This window comes from Schistocerca gregaria, chromosome 1 (genome assembly GCF_023897955.1).
Source record: "Schistocerca gregaria isolate iqSchGreg1 chromosome 1, iqSchGreg1.2, whole genome shotgun sequence".
Taxonomy (NCBI): Eukaryota; Metazoa; Arthropoda; class Insecta; order Orthoptera; family Acrididae; genus Schistocerca; species Schistocerca gregaria.
In genome coordinates this window covers 467,128,468-467,145,920 of record NC_064920.1, presented here as the reverse complement: position 1 = coordinate 467,145,920, position 17,453 = coordinate 467,128,468, and the positions used below count along the sequence as shown (strand labels likewise).

The following is a 17,453-nucleotide window of genomic DNA, read 5'->3' as shown; positions in this document are numbered from 1 at the left end:
CCGGCAATGATGAGAGCAAAAGGCGCCTACAAATCCTGTCGTTGCACCACACACTGTTCTACGGCAATTCACGAAGCAGAAGCTGTTTTCTTTGCAGGCAGTAAGTGCAGCCGTCTTCGACACAGGAATCATTTACACGTTTGGCAGCTGTGGGATTGGAACCCACTCCTCCAAAGAGACTGGTGCCTGAAACCAGCAGCTTAGACCTCTCGGCCACGCTACCTACACAACAGGCGCGTCACAAGAGCTGTGTCCTACCCCACGATAAAACACCGCAGCGGCACAAAAAATGAGACGTAAAAATCGGCAACGGTGGGATTCGAACCCACGCCTCCGAAGAGACTGGTTCCTAAAACCAGCGCCTTAGACCGCTCGGCCACGTTACCATTTGAACAAGAGCGGCAAAACGTTAAGTGTCTTGGCAATCGCTGTGTCATGTATTTCCACTGCTCTCCAACTGGAAGCGTCTCTTTAGGCCATCCACAATACGAAAATGCCGTTCCCGCCGTATGGGAGCGACGCCACTTGTCTGTAGCTGTCGTTGTTGAGGAGGAGCAGCGCTGGGATTCGAACCCACGCCTACGAAGAGACTGTGACTTTAACCAGCGCCTTAGAGCGCTCGGCCACGCTACGTGCGCTGGCTGCATTGGGCGCCGGTGTTCCTAGCATTTGTAGAAACAGTGTACGTCACAGCTTCCTGTTCAGCTGGCACTGGCTGCTCAACCATCGCACTTCAAACAACTGCCCGTTTCGACTGCAGAGAGCAGCGGACGTCCACGCTCTGGGAGGCGACATTACGTGTTGGTGATGAAGTGATAGTATAAACTGTGGCCTGCGCAACACGAGTGAAAAATCAAAAGAGCACTGTAATGTCGAGTACTCGTGCACTATCGCTATAGCAGCGGCAGCAAGGCAAAACTTTCAAAACTGCCGTGACCACGATTCGAACCTGGGTTATTGCGGCCACAACGCCATGTCCTAACCACTAGACGATCACAGCCACGGAGGAGCCCTCAAAAGCAGCAGGCGGGATTGCAAGTGGCGGTACACAGCAAAGCCCAGCCCACAGTGTCACGCCACAGCAGTGTCAGACACGTTCTACATCACATGTATACAAACAAATGAACGTGCCTGCGCTGTCAGGACACTAACTACAGTGGTTAGCTGCATTCTCCTCCGTGGCAATGTCTTGCAGTCCTCCAAGCCTCTTCACTACAGGTATGTGGCTCGATAACAAGTGGACAGAAGCCGCATCTCTCTCGCCGTCGGCTGTTGCCGTGAATCATACTTAACGTAGCTTTCTGCAAGCGTCAGCGTAGCGTCAGTCGAGCATAGTCGAGACAAGTCGCATAAGAGGAGCAACAAAAATGCGCATTTCCCATACCGGGAATAGAACGCGGGCCTCCTGGTTCAGAACCACCTATCCTAGCCACTAGACCATACAGGTTAACGACGGCAGTGATCTTTATCGAACACAGCAACCACACACGGTTAACTGACGACAACTGTAACAAATCCACTCTCTCACGTTATAGAACGGCGTACTCTGGAGGCATTTCGTCGAGACGAACGCCGGCAATGATGAGAGCAAAAGGCGCCTACAAATCCTGTCGTTGCACCACACACTGTTCTACGGCAATTCACGAAGCAGAAGCTGTTTTCTTTGCAGGCAGTAAGTGCAGCCGTCTTCGACACAGGAATCATTTACACGTTTGGCAGCTGTGGGATTGGAACCCACTCCTCCAAAGAGACTGGTGCCTGAAACCAGCAGCTTAGACCTCTCGGCCACGCTACCTACACAACAGGCGCGTCACAAGAGCTGTGTCCTACCCCACGATAAAACACCGCAGCGGCACAAAAAATGAGACGTAAAAATCGGCAACGGTGGGATTCGAACCCACGCCTCCGAAGAGACTGGTTCCTAAAACCAGCGCCTTAGACCGCTCGGCCACGTTACCATTTGAACAAGAGCGGCAAAACGTTAAGTGTCTTGGCAATCGCTGTGTCATGTATTTCCACTGCTCTCCAACTGGAAGCGTCTCTTTAGGCCATCCACAATACGAAAATGCCGTTCCCGCCGTATGGGAGCGACGCCACTTGTCTGTAGCTGTCGTTGTTGAGGAGGAGCAGCGCTGGGATTCGAACCCACGCCTACGAAGAGACTGTGACTTTAACCAGCGCCTTAGAGCGCTCGGCCACGCTACGTGCGCTGGCTGCATTGGGCGCCGGTGTTCCTAGCATTTGTAGAAACAGTGTACGTCACAGCTTCCTGTTCAGCTGGCACTGGCTGCTCAACCATCGCACTTCAAACAACTGCCCGTTTCGACTGCAGAGAGCAGCGGACGTCCACGCTCTGGGAGGCGACATTACGTGTTGGTGATGAAGTGATAGTATAAACTGTGGCCTGCGCAACACGAGTGAAAAATCAAAAGAGCACTGTAATGTCGAGTACTCGTGCACTATCGCTATAGCAGCGGCAGCAAGGCAAAACTTTCAAAACTGCCGTGACCACGATTCGAACCTGGGTTATTGCGGCCACAACGCCATGTCCTAACCACTAGACGATCACGGCCACGGAGGAGCCCTCAAAAGCAGCAGGCGGGATTGCAAGTGGCGGTACACAGCAAAGCCCAGCCCACAGTGTCACGCCACAGCAGTGTCAGACACGTTCTACATCACATGTATACAAACAAATGAACGTGCCTGCGCTGTCAGGACACTAACTACAGTGGTTAGCTGCATTCTCCTCCGTGGCAATGTCTTGCAGTCCTCCAAGCCTCTTCACTACAGGTATGTGGCTCGATAACAAGTGGACAGAAGCCGCATCTCTCTCGCCGTCGGCTGTTGCCGTGAATCATACTTAACGTAGCTTTCTGCAAGCGTCAGCGTAGCGTCAGTCGAGCATAGTCGAGACAAGTCGCATAAGAGGAGCAACAAAAATGCGCATTTCCCATACCGGGAATAGAACGCGGGCCTCCTGGTTCAGAACCACCTATCCTAGCCACTAGACCATACAGGTTAACGACGGCAGTGATCTTTATCGAACACAGCAACCACACACGGTTAACTGACGACAACTGTAACAAATCCACTCTCTCACGTTATAGAACGGCGTACTCTGGAGGCATTTCGTCGAGACGAACGCCGGCAATGATGAGAGCAAAAGGCGCCTACAAATCCTGTCGTTGCACCACACACTGTTCTACGGCAATTCACGAAGCAGAAGCTGTTTTCTTTGCAGGCAGTAAGTGCAGCCGTCTTCGACACAGGAATCATTTACACGTTTGGCAGCTGTGGGATTGGAACCCACTCCTCCAAAGAGACTGGTGCCTGAAACCAGCAGCTTAGACCTCTCGGCCACGCTACCTACACAACAGGCGCGTCACAAGAGCTGTGTCCTACCCCACGATAAAACACCGCAGCGGCACAAAAAATGAGACGTAAAAATCGGCAACGGTGGGATTCGAACCCACGCCTCCGAAGAGACTGGTTCCTAAAACCAGCGCCTTAGACCGCTCGGCCACGTTACCATTTGAACAAGAGCGGCAAAACGTTAAGTGTCTTGGCAATCGCTGTGTCATGTATTTCCACTGCTCTCCAACTGGAAGCGTCTCTTTAGGCCATCCACAATACGAAAATGCCGTTCCCGCCGTATGGGAGCGACGCCACTTGTCTGTAGCTGTCGTTGTTGAGGAGGAGCAGCGCTGGGATTCGAACCCACGCCTACGAAGAGACTGTGACTTTAACCAGCGCCTTAGAGCGCTCGGCCACGCTACGTGCGCTGGCTGCATTGGGCGCCGGTGTTCCTAGCATTTGTAGAAACAGTGTACGTCACAGCTTCCTGTTCAGCTGGCACTGGCTGCTCAACCATCGCACTTCAAACAACTGCCCGTTTCGACTGCAGAGAGCAGCGGACGTCCACGCTCTGGGAGGCGACATTACGTGTTGGTGATGAAGTGATAGTATAAACTGTGGCCTGCGCAACACGAGTGAAAAATCAAAAGAGCACTGTAATGTCGAGTACTCGTGCACTATCGCTATAGCAGCGGCAGCAAGGCAAAACTTTCAAAACTGCCGTGACCACGATTCGAACCTGGGTTATTGCGGCCACAACGCCATGTCCTAACCACTAGACGATCACGGCCACGGAGGAGCCCTCAAAAGCAGCAGGCGGGATTGCAAGTGGCGGTACACAGCAAAGCCCAGCCCACAGTGTCACGCCACAGCAGTGTCAGACACGTTCTACATCACATGTATACAAACAAATGAACGTGCCTGCGCTGTCAGGACACTAACTACAGTGGTTAGCTGCATTCTCCTCCGTGGCAATGTCTTGCAGTCCTCCAAGCCTCTTCACTACAGGTATGTGGCTCGATAACAAGTGGACAGAAGCCGCATCTCTCTCGCCGTCGGCTGTTGCCGTGAATCATACTTAACGTAGCTTTCTGCAAGCGTCAGCGTAGCGTCAGTCGAGCAAAGTCGAGACAAGTCGCATAAGAGGAGCAACAAAAATGCGCATTTCCCATACCGGGAATAGAACGCGGGCCTCCTGGTTCAGAACCACCTATCCTAGCCACTAGACCATACAGGTTAACGACGGCAGTGATCTTTATCGAACGCAGCAAGCACACACGGTTAACTGACGACAACTGTAACAAATCCACTCTCTCACGTTATAGAACGGCGTACTCTGGAGGCATTTCGTCGAGACGAACGCCGGCAATGATGAGAGCAAAAGGCGCCTACAAATCCTGTCGTTGCACCACACACTGTTCTACGGCAATTCACGAAGCAGAAGCTGTTTTCTTTGCAGGCAGTAAGTGCAGCCGTCTTCGACACAGGAATCATTTACACGTTTGGCAGGTGTGGGATTGGAACCCACTCCTCCAAAGAGACTGGTGCCTGAAACCAGCAGCTTAGACCTCTCGGCCACGCTACCTACACAACAGGCGCGTCACAAGAGCTGTGTCCTACCCCACGATAAAACACCGCAGCGGCACAAAAAATGAGACGTAAAAATTGGCAACTTTTTTTTTTTTTTTTTTTTTTTTTTTTTTTTTTTTTTTTTTTTTCGGGCCTCCCATCTCCCCTCTCCCCTTATAGCCCGTCCTTTCGCTCTCCAAATAACGCCTTCGTCGGCGAGCTTCTCAGCTATAGTTAGTGCCGTTGCCAGATGTAACTTAAACGAAAACGACGTTGACCAAAGCAAAATGAAAAGTAAGCCTCCTTCCTCTGAGGCATTGTTGGTGAAAGGGTTAACGGAAAGGTGTGGATCTTCACGGAAATCAAAGTAAACATGCGATTGCTCATGAAGCGGAAAATAAAGAACAACTATATATTACTTTCGGAAATTAGTCAAAGAAAAAGCCATTCAGCACACAAAGCAAAACCCCATCCAGCAATGGAGAAGTCAATTAACACGGACGCTCACCGTGAAAAAAATGGAAAAAAAAATGCGATGTTCACTCCAAAGAAACAAGAAAGAAAAGAAATAATGCAATTCTATCAAGAAAAACGCACTAGCAATCCTGACCAAACTAAAAGCAAGTAAACACAATGAAATGTCCTCGCAGCATCACGATCCCATACCAGAACATGGCAGAGGGGAAAACAAGAGGAAAAGAAAGAAAGGAAAACAAAATCCTCGCATAACACCATATACGAGGCAATTCCCAAGGGAGAAATGTCTCCCGATTACGTTATATTTTTCGTTCCTCATACTGAATATACATGCATCGCTAAACGAACTCTCTCACTATCACGTCACAGTTTTAAGCTGGAAAGTGTAAAATTAATTAAGTCGACATCGGTAAGGAGCAAAAGCATGCGCCAAAGCGACATGCAAAAAATTTGCAAAAGTCATAACATAATCAGTACGAACACGGTACTTGCCGTGCTCAGTCCATAAGTAGGTGAGAAAATCCAAACGATCCGTCAGTTTGAGACAAAAGAGTGAATAAATTGTATGGCCGAGTAACCAGATCGTGGCATTGCGTTTGGTGGATGGAAACGCCTTACACTGAGGTACGATTGCATCTGCCACTGTCACCTGCGCTGTAGACACCCTGTTGACGAGACGAATCATATCCCGAGCAGTGTCCCACACAGCACGGAACCGACGGCACACGAAACGATGCTCAATGGTATCTTCGACATGGCACTCTTCGCATGCAGGGGACGGACTCAGATGAATAGAGTGCAGTTTAGCATTTGTAGGAATCGTGCCATTGACAACTTTGTACCACGACGCTCTGACAGGTGCAGGAAGCACGGGGGAGGTGATGTTGCGCCAAACTGTCCGCCAGTCAGTGTGCGGTAGGCGGTACTCCCACTTGTTTCTGGCCGGTAATCCCCGCAGAGCACGGACAATGTCGCCCACACGGCCCCCGCTGGTGCCACTATGCGCCAGATATCTGCTGTTAAAATAAAAACGCCGCACGTAATTCAGCGCAAAGGGTATGTGGCTGATAGAGACCGGAGCAACCACGGAAGGTGGGCGGTAGTGAGTGAACAACCTGACCGTGGCACTGCTGGTGCCTTTCTCCAACACGGCCGTAGTCCGTTTGAGGAGGAGCGCCGCGCATTTGGCGGAAAAATCCACTAGACCGAGTCCCCCATCGGCCGGATGTAAGGTACAGGTGGCTAACGAAACCTTGAAAATGTCCCCTTTCCATAGGAGCCAGTAGACGGCTTGTTTAATAGCGCGATCTAGAAGCTTAGGAACCGGGAGAACCTGTGCTAAATACCACGCTCGAGCTAAGATGGTAGTGTTAATGAGATGCACCTTGTCATGGAGCGCCAAATGCCGGGCCGCATGAATTTTAACAACCGCCCTAACGGTGTGTAAGACGGGACGCCAATTCAGAGCCTCCATACGCTGAGGATTATCAGATAAAATAACCCCCAGGACTTTGTGCTGCTGCACAACACTGAACCAATTTCGACGCACATGGCTCATGCGTGGAGTAAGAGGCAGCAAAACTGTCTTGTGAACATTCACAACGGCCCCCGTCGCCTTCTCAAAAAGCCGGAGAACAGAGTACAGGGTATCTACATCGGCCGGCCGACCCAAGAACACCCCAAGATCGTCGGCATAAGCCCGACAAGTGAGGCGATCTTCCCCAAGTTGGATCCCGGGACACTCGCGGCAGATAGACCGCAGCAGCGGGTCGAGCGCCAAAGCGTAAAGTGTCATTGACAACGGGCAACCCTGTCTGACCGAGCGAGTTAGACGTATAGGCTGACTGAGGGACCCATTGACTATGACACTCGACGTGGCATTGCGCAAAAAACTCTGAACTGTGTGGGTAAACTTACGGCCAAAGCCCATTGCAACCATGACACGCCGCAAATAGGCATGGCCAACCCTGTCAAACGCATTCTGGAAATCGATCAACATAATTGCTGCCGACCGAACTCTGTTGCCGCGTACAAAACCGATACAGTCCCTATAGGCCAGAACGGCGTCAAAAATATTCCTGTCACGCACAGCACACGTCTGATGTTCACAGAGAACGCGCGGCATGACTTGCCGCAGTCTGTGCGCGACGCACCTCGCCATGATCTTATAGTCCGCGTTTAACAGAGTGATCGGTCGAACAGCGTGGATATTCGGCGTCGCTTTCGATTTGGGAATGAGCGTGATGCATCCCGCTGCAAATTCCGTTGGTAGAGGAGCGCCATTAAGAATTTCATTCGCGATACCGGTTAACGTATCGCGTAAAAGGTTAAAAAATTGCAAATAAAATTCAGCGGGAATGCCGTCCATTCCGGGAGATTTTCCCCTAGGACTTCGCTTGACAGCTTCGTGCAATTCATCGGACGTAAAAGCCTCATTAAGATGGACACGGTCTGAGCGACGTAAAACATTTGGAATCCCCTGTAAAAGACGACGCAGCGCAGCGGGTTCGACATCAACGTCCCGAAAGAGAGACTCAAAATGTGCGTGGATTTCCCTCTCAATCGTCACCCTGTCGGAAGTCTTTGTTCCATCCCGAGTGACCCACGCATTAAAGGCCAATCGTTCGCGCATCTTCCGTTCTCTGTTAAGATGATAGATAGAGAGCGGCTCCCCGTCCACGGCACCCACAGGTTGGTACCGAGTAACCGGCCCCCTACCCTTTCGCCGCAGATCGGTCAAAAGTTCGGCCTGAAATTGTTTAAAAATGGGAAGAAGATGCGGCTGGGCCGTAACTTGGCGGGCGAGGTCCTTCAAACAGCTCTGATAAAACTGTGACGTCGAGCGACGCCAGTGCGCTGCGTCTCGGCTAAAATTAATTAAAAAGGTCCGGACTGCAGGTTTGGCAGTGCCAACCCACCACTCGAGAACGCTACTATCACCGGGTTTAGTCTGCAAAAGTTTGTGCCACATATCAGTGAAGCACTGCTGAAAATGAGAGTCGGCCAGCAGGCTGCAGTTAAACTTCCATAGATTTCGGCGATAGGAAGGCCTAAAAAATGGAAGCGAAAGTTCACAAAAATAACTGCAGTGATCTGAAAAAATAACCGGCCTGACCTCAGATCGAGCCACCGGGGCCGCAAGTGACGATGACACATAGATTCGATCAAGTCGGCTGTGTCCCTGTGGATAAAAATAGGTAAATTGGGTGTCAACAGGGTGGAGCATTCGCCACGTGTCCTGCAGATTAAAACTTGTGAGAAGCGTGTGGAGTTCCTGACACTTGTTGGGGCGCGGCTCCTGATCGCGGTCATCGGTGACCGCATTAAAATCACCGCCGAGAATTAAATGAGCGGAATTCCGGTGCAAAACCTCACACAGCTCCTGACTATAAAAGAGCCGCCGCGCCGCGTAGTCGCTACCGGAAGGAGCATAAACATTAACAAACGCGACGCCTTCAATAGTGCACGCAATAGCGCGGCCAGTAGGGAGACACTCGATATTAGTGACAGTGAGCCCGGGGCAGACTAAAATAGCTGTACCGGTGACATTGTCTGACACCACATTATCCACAATAACGTAGTCACTCAGATCGGTTAAAAGCAGGAGAGCCTCACGTGTCACTTCTTGCAAAAAGGCGACATGGCAACGGGTTTCAAATAAAAGAGTTTTTAAGGCAAGGACTTTATGAGGACTACGCATTTTGTTAACATTAACAGTAAGTATACGCCACCGACGCGTGTCAGGAACCATACACAACGCAAAGAGCAACAAATACAGTGTGCACAAGAAGCGAGGCAGTATCGCTGCGAAGATAACGCGGAATGTAGACAAGATCGGCAAAAATGGCATACCGACAGGTGGCAGGTATCATACACAAATTACACACGAAAGAAGGGTCTACAATAACAGTCACAAGGGCGCCCCCAAAACAAAGCAACACGTGAACATGAACGGCAAAAACGATCCACCGCAGCCTACCGAACGCCAAGCACAGCTAAAACACCAACAGATAAGAAGATGCAATATACACATACAATAAGAGGTGCCCCGGCAAAGCGATGACGACGCAGTCGAGCGACAGGACCAGTAAATAAAAAACAAACCGGCGACGACGCGCACAAAGGTAAATCAAAGGCATATTGTGGCATAATGAAAGGTAGTGTGCGCTACCAAAACACGCATGCAATCAACAACAACGGTAAAAGCTATCCCCCAATATGTGAAGACTGTAGACATAGGTAAAATATCAAAAAGATACGGACAGAGTAAAACGACATGTGCGCCGCCAATGCTGTACCATGCAGCTCGTCGGCATGAGCGATGAGACATTGCCTCCGACGGGGGCACACACCAGACACAGCAAAGACAATAAATAACAATAAGAATGAAGAAGTAAAGAAGCGTGCACAACGGTGGAAGCATTGGCGTCACAAGGAGCACACACTGTTTCAACACAAACGACTAAAAGTTCCGCTAGCGGACAATAAACACCAGACACTTTCAAAAGCTAATACATAGATCCTCAAAAAATTGCATGCACATGTGCCGCTAAAACAATGCAAGGAAGTGGCAAGCACAGTAAAATATGTCTGAAACGGACGTTACACATCAGACGCGCGAATAAAAAGTATACGCACTACAAAAGTGGTACATGCACCGATAAGACAGCACATGGTATGGAGAGGAACGGGGTAAACACACAAAAAACCGCGTGTCAGGCCCCATACACAACAAAACTACACAACTTTGTGAGAAATAAATGCGCACATCTGGAAAGGCTCCCGTGTATCCGTAACGATCCAAGTGAGCGCCAAGAACGACTAAAATGTGCCGTCGACGAGCGGCTGGCACCCAACACATTAAAAAATACCAAACACATTAAAATACACAACAAATAAAAACATACAAAGACGGGTGCAGTGGCGCTGCCAAAATTACACTCGCGTGCGAAAATACAGGTTAAAACGCGCAACAGACCGGTGTCACACAATAGAGATAAGAATACGCCACAAAAAAAAACGTTAAACTTAGGCAACGGCCGATGCAATCACGCTGCCAAGCAAAGAGCAAAGTCACGCTACGTACCGGCTCCAGTGCCGTCGTCCACCTCCACGTCCGCCGCCCAGTCGCACTTATCACCAGAAAACACGGGGGGCTGAACCACCTCCGTGTCCATACTAACAGCGGCACCGGAAGGAGCCGCCGTGGCAGGTCCAGCGCCGACGGCAGAAACAGATCCAGAATCCTGCGAGTGCGGCCGGATGCGACGGCAATGTGAGTCGTCCGATTTGCGTTTGGCTGCCAAGTGTGCAGGCGACACGCCCTGAACAACGTCCATCGCCATACCGCTTGCCACGACAGGCTCCTTTTTAGTAAGGAGAACCTTTAGCTGTCGAACTTTCTCGTCCCGCTTGGATTCCGCGGAACTCACGGACGCCTCGGGCTGACTGCAAGCAGCAGGACGCTGCCGACGGCGATCGGAAGCCGGCGCCTGCCGCGAGTCAACAACCGCGCGCTGCGAGGACCGTTGCAATTTCTTTTGTTTTGAGGTGGACTTGTACGGTGGAACACAAGTCACCACCGGGGACGGCGTCCGCGCCTTACGAAGGGAAACACCTGAAATACTCGCGCTGCGAAAGCGGGTAACGTTTTCAGCCCTCTCAGTAGGTCTTTCGCGACGCGGTTTGGGTTCCGCGGGGGCGTCAAGACGCTCCTCACGGTCGACAACAACGGTAGCAGCAGCGGACAAATTCCCACTCACAACAGCGGGAGCAGCCTCAGAAACGGGTTCCGATACGGATATCGTTACAGCTGGCGGTACAGAGTCAGACACAATCGGTAGCGCATTTCTATCAACAGTCTGCGTATCAGGCACGGGGGCCGCTACATCGAGAGGCAACGCCGGGGAGCTATCAGCAACAGGAACGGAAGGTGTAACGTCCATTGCCACAACGTCGGTCGCAATCGCAGGTGCAGACACACGATTCGCACGTGCGGGGGAGGCGCCAAGCGCGACCGACGCCCACGTCACCTCATCCTGACCGTCTGTCCTTGGTAATTGCACAGGGCGACTACGTTTCGGACAGTCCTGTCGAAAATGTCCGGTACCATTGCAAAAAGAACAGGTGGCCGGTTGACCGCTATAAGTAATAAAGGCCCGATGGCCAGCAACAACAACAAAAGACGGTATATGCTGTCGGACAATCATGCGGACACTGCGAACACCGTTCTCAACGTCGTAATGATAAGCTGACGACCATTTCTCTTTTACGACCGAAAGCACTGTACCATACGGAAGTAAACTACGAGAAATAGTTTCATTACGGACTTCGAATGGCAGGTTAAACACGCGAACAGTGCGTATACCATAACCCGCGTTCGATAGCACAACATCACTAATTGTACCGTCAAGGTGCTTAATTTTACGTACACCACCATTCACATTGACGAGAGAATCACACATATCTGAAGATGACAGTTTGAGAAATAACGAGTTAAGGAACGCGTCTAGTTGAACACCAAGAACTACACTTTTCGGCAATTGAAGTTCGTTTCTAACCCATTCGTGAATCTCGAAAGCAGTAGGACGACGGACGGATCTATCAAACGCGCACTGAATATTGTTCTCACGATTCTCTGAACGATCGAGATCCATAGTACTCACAGGAATAACAAACACTGAAGAAATAGCGCCGCGAAGCACACGCCGCCGACCGCGATCCGCACGTAAACACCGCCCGACACGCCGCAGCGAGCGCGCGATGTGTTCGGGCCCACGGCTCCGAAGAGACTGGTTCCTAAAACCAGCGCCTTAGACCGCTCGGCCACGTTACCATTTGAACAAGAGCGGCAAAACGTTAAGTGTCTTGGCAATCGCTGTGTCATGTATTTCCACTGCTCTCCAACTGGAAGCGTCTCTTTAGGCCATCCACAATACGAAAATGCCGTTCACGCCGTATGGGAGCGACGCCACTTGTCTGTAGCTGTCGTTGTTGAGGAGGAGCAGCGCTGGGATTCGAACCCACGCCTACGAAGAGACTGTGACTTTAACCAGCGCCTTAGAGCGCTCGGCCACGCTACGTGCGCTGGCTGCATTGGGCGCCGGTGTTCCTAGCATTTGTAGAAACAGTGTACGTCACAGCTTCCTGTTCAGCTGGCACTGGCTGCTCAACCATCGCACTTCAAACAACTGCCCGTTTCGACTGCAGAGAGCAGCGGACGTCCACGCTCTGGGAGGCGACATTACGTGTTGGTGATGAAGTGATAGTATAAACTGTGGCCTGCGCAACACGAGTGAAAAATCAAAAGAGCACTGTAATGTCGAGTACTCGTGCACTATCGCTATAGCAGCGGCAGCAAGGCAAAACTTTCAAAACTGCCGTGACCACGATTCGAACCTGGGTTATTGCGGCCACAACGCCATGTCCTAACCACTAGACGATCACGGCCACGGAGGCGCCCTCAAAAGCAGCAGGCGGGATTGCAAGTGGCGGTACACAGCAAAGCCCAGCCCACAGTGTCACGCCACAGCAGTGTCAGACACGTTCTACATCACATGTATACAAACAAATGAACGTGCCTGCGCTGTCAGGAAACTAACTACAGTGGTTAGCTGCATTCTCCTCCGTGTCAATGTCTTGCAGTCCTCCAAGCCTCTTCACTACAGGTATGTGGCTCGATAACAAGTGGACAGAAGCCGCATCTCTCTCGCCGTCGGCTGTTGCCGTGAATCATACTTAACGTAGCTTTCTGCATGCGTCAGCGTAGCGTCAGTCGAGCAAAGTCGAGACAAGTCGCATAAGAGGAGCAACAAAAATGCGCATTTCCCATACCGGGAATCGAACGCGGGTCTCCTGGTTCAGAACCACCTATCCTAGCCACTAGACCATACAGGTTAACGACGGCAGTGATCTTTATCGAACGCAGCAAGCACACGGTTAACTGACGACAACTGTAACAAATCCACTCTCTCACGTTATAGAACGGCGTACTCTGGAGGCATTTCGTCGAGACGAACGCTGGCAATGATGAGAGCAAAAGGCGCCTACAAATCCTGTCGTTGCACCACACACTGTTCTACGGCAATTCACGAAGCAGAAGCTGTTTTCTTTGCAGGCAGTAAGTGCAGCCATCTTCGACACAGGAAACGTTTACACGTTTGGCAGCTGTGGGATTGGAACCCACTCCTCCAAAGAGACTGGTGCCTGAAACCAGCGGCTTAGACCTCTCGGCCACGCTACCTACACAACAGGCGCGTCACAAGAGCTGTGTCCTACCCCACGATAAAACACCACAGCGGCACAAAAAATGAGACGTAAAAATTGGCAACTTTTTTTTTTTAGTGGGCCTCCCATCTCCCCTTATAGCCCGTCCTTTCGCTCTCCAAATAACGCCTTCGTCGGCGAGCTTCTCAGCTATAGTTAATGCTGTTACCAGATGTAACTGAAACGAAAACGAACGTTGACCAAAGCAAGGTGCAAAGTAAGTCTCCTTCCTCTGAGTCATTCTTTGTTTGAAGGATAACGGAAAGATATGTATCTTCACGGAAATCAAAGTAAACATATGATTGCTTCGTGAAGTGGGAAATAAAGAAAAACTATATATCACTTTCGCAAGGGAGTCACAGAAAAATCCAGTCAGCACACTAAGCAAAACGCCATTCAGCAATGGAGAAGTCATAAACACGGACGTACACCGTGGAAAAAAAGAAAAAAGAAAAAAGGAGGTGCGATGACCACTCTTAATAAACAAGAAAGAGAAGAAAACAATACAATTCAATTGGGAAAATCACACCAGCAATCCTGACCAAAGTAAAAGCAAGTAAACACAACGAAATGTCCACAAAAAAAGGAAAAAGGGAACACTTTCATGCAAACGCCTCTTCTCGGCATCACGAGCCCAAACCAGAACATGGCAGAGCGGAAAACAAGAGGAAAATAAAGAAAGGAAAACAAAAATCCTCGCATAACACCATATACGAGGCAATTCCGAAGGGAGAAATGCCTCCCGATTACGTTATATTTTTCGTTCCTGATACTGAATATATATGCATCGCTAAACGAATTCTCTCACTATCACGTACAGTTTTAAGCAGGAAAGTGGAAAATTAATTAAGTCGACATCGGTAAGGAGCAAACGCATGCGCCAAAGCGACATGCAAAAAATTTGCAAAAGTCAGAACATAATCGGTATGAACACGGTACTTGCCGTGCTCAGTCCATAAGTAAGTGAGAAAATCCAAGCGATCCGTCAGTTTGAGACAAAAGAGTGAATAAATTGTATGGCCCAGTAACCAGATCGTGGCATTGCGTTTGGTGGATGGAAACGCCTTACACTGAAGTACGATTGCATCTGCCACTGTCACCTGCGCTGTAGACACCCTGTTGACGAGACGAACCATATCCCGAGCAGTGTCCCACACAGCACGGAACCGACGGCACACGAAACGATGTTCAATGGTATCTTCGACATGGCACTCTTCGCATGCAGGCGACGGACCCAGATGAATAGAGTGCAGTTTAGCATTTGTAGGAATCGTGCCATTGACAACTTTATACCACGACGCTCTGACAGGTGCAGGAAGCACGGGGGAGGTGATGTTGCGCCAAACTGCCCGCCAGTCAGTATGTGGTATGCGGTACTCCCACTTGTTTCTGGCCGGTAATCCCCGCAGAGCACTGACAATGTCGCCGACACGGCCCCCGCTGGAGCCACTATGCGCAAGATAGCTGCTGTTAAAATAAAAACGCCGCACGTAATTCAGCGCAAAGGGTATGTGGCTGACAGAGACCGGAGCAACCACGGAAGGTGGGCGGTATTGGGTGAACAACATGACCGTGGCACTGCTGGTGCCTTTCTCCAATACGGCCGTAGTCCGTTTGAGGAGGAGCGCCGCGCATTTCTCGGAAAAATCCACCAGACCGAGTCCCCCATCGGCCGGATGTAAGGTGCAGGTGGCTAACGAAACTTTGAAAATTTCCCCTTTCCAAAGGAGCCAGTAGACGGCCTGTTTAATAGCGCGATCTAGGAGCTTAGGGACCGGGAGAACCTGTGCTAAATACCACGCTCTAGCTAAGATGGTAGTGTTTATGAGATGCACCTTGTCATGGAGCGCCAATGGCGGGTCTCATGAATTTTAACAACCGCTCTAATTGTGTGTAAGACGGGACTTCAATTCAGAGCCTCCATGCGCTGAGGATTATCAGATAAAATAACCGCCAGGACTTTGTGCTGCTGCACAACACTGAACCAATTTCGACGCACATGGCTCATGCGTGGAGTAAGAGGCAGCAAAACCGTCTTGTGAACATTCACAATGGCCCCCGTCGCCTTCTCAAAAATCCGGAGAACAGAGTACAGGGTATCTACATCGGCCGGCCGACCCAAGAACACCCCAAGATCGTCGGCATAAGCCCGACAAGTGAGGCGATCTTCCCCAAGTTGGATCCCGGGACACTCGCGGCAGATAGACCGCAGCAGCGGGTCGAGCGCCAAAGCGTAAAGCGTCATTGACAACGGGCAACCCTGTCTGACCGAGCGAATTAGACGTATAGGCTGACTGAGGGACCCTTTGACGATGACACTCGATGTGGGATTGCGCAAAAAACCCTGAACCGTGTGGGTAGACTTACGGCCAAAGCCCATTGCAACCATGACACGCCGCAAATAGGCATGGCCAACCCTGTCAAATGCATTCTGGAAATCGATCAACATAATCGCTGCCGACCGAACTCTGTTGCCGCGTACAAAGCCGATACAGTCCCTATAGGCCAGAACGGCATCAAAAATATTCCTGTCACGCACAGCACACGAGAGAACGCGCGGCATGACTTGCCGCAGTCTGTGCGCGACGCACCTCGCCATGATCTTATAGTCCGCGTTTAACAGAGTGATCGGTCGAGTAGTGTGGATATTCGGCGTCGCTTTCGATTTTGGAATGAGCGTGATGCATCCCGCTGCAAATTCCGTTGGTAGAGGAGCGCCATTAAGAATTTCATTCGCGATACCAGTTAATGTATCGCGTAAAAGGTTAAAAAACTGCAAATAAAATTGAGCGGGAATGCCGTCCATTCCGGGAGATTTCCCCCTAGGACTTCGCTTGACAGCTTCGTGCAATTCGTCGGACGTAAAAGCCTCATTAAGATGGACACGGTCTGTGCGACGTAAAACATTAGGAATCCCCTGTAAAAGACGACGCAGCGCAGCGGGTTCGACATCAACGTCCCGAAAGAGAGACTCAAAATGTGCGTGGATTTCCCTCTCAATCGTCACCCTGTCGGAAGTCTTTATTCCATCCCGAGTGACCCACGCATTAAAGGCCAATCGTTCGCGCATCTTCCGCTCTCTGTTGAGATGATATATAGACAGCGGCTCCCCGTCCACGGCACCCACAGGCTGGCTCCGAGTAACCGGCCCTCTACCCTTTCGGCGCAGATCGGTCAAAAGTTCGGCCTGAAATTGTTTGAAAATGGGAAGAAGATGCGGCTGAGCCGTAACTTGGCGGGCGAGGTCCTTGAAACAGTTCTGATAAAACTGTGACGTCGAGCGACGCCAGTGCGCTGCGTCTCGGCTAAAATTAATTAAAAAGGTCCGGACTGCAGGTTTGGCAGTGCCAACCCACCACCCGAGAACGCTACTATCACCGGGTTTAGCCTGCAAAAGTTTGTGCCACATATCAGTGAAGGACTGCTGAAAATGAGAGTCGGCCAGCAGGCTGCAGGTCACACTTATCACCAGAAAACACGGGGGGCTGAACCACCTCCGTGTCCATACTAACAGCGGCACCGGAAGGAGCCGCCGTGGCAGGTCCAGCGCCGACGGCAGAAACAGATCCAGAATCCTGCGAGTGCGGCCGGATGCGACGGCAATGTGAGTCGTCCGATTTGCGTTTGGCTGCCAAGTGTGCAGGCGACACGCCCGGAACAACGTCCATCGCCATACCGCTTGCCACGACAGGCTCCTTTTTAGTAAGGAGAACCTTTAGCTGTCGAACTTTCTCGTCCCGCTTGGATTCCGCAGAACTCACGGACGCCTCGGGCTGAGTGCAAGCAGC

At 50.9% G+C, this 17,453-nt stretch overlaps 3 non-coding genes across 3 annotated transcripts; all 3 read right to left on the bottom strand.

The window, feature by feature from the left end:
* Nucleotides 1-304: 304 nt before the first annotated feature.
* Nucleotides 305-386, bottom strand: Trnal-uag (transfer RNA leucine (anticodon UAG)). Its single transcript has one exon. It is a non-coding gene; the product is annotated as a tRNA-Leu (tRNA).
* A 1,490-nt stretch (nt 387-1,876) lies between these two features.
* Trnal-uag (transfer RNA leucine (anticodon UAG)) lies at nt 1,877-1,958 on the bottom strand. The gene has a single exon. It is a non-coding gene; the product is annotated as a tRNA-Leu (tRNA).
* Nucleotides 1,959-3,448: 1,490 nt separating this feature from the next.
* Nucleotides 3,449-3,530, bottom strand: Trnal-uag (transfer RNA leucine (anticodon UAG)). Its single transcript has one exon. It is a non-coding gene; the product is annotated as a tRNA-Leu (tRNA).
* Between the last annotated feature and the right edge of the window lie 13,923 nt (nt 3,531-17,453).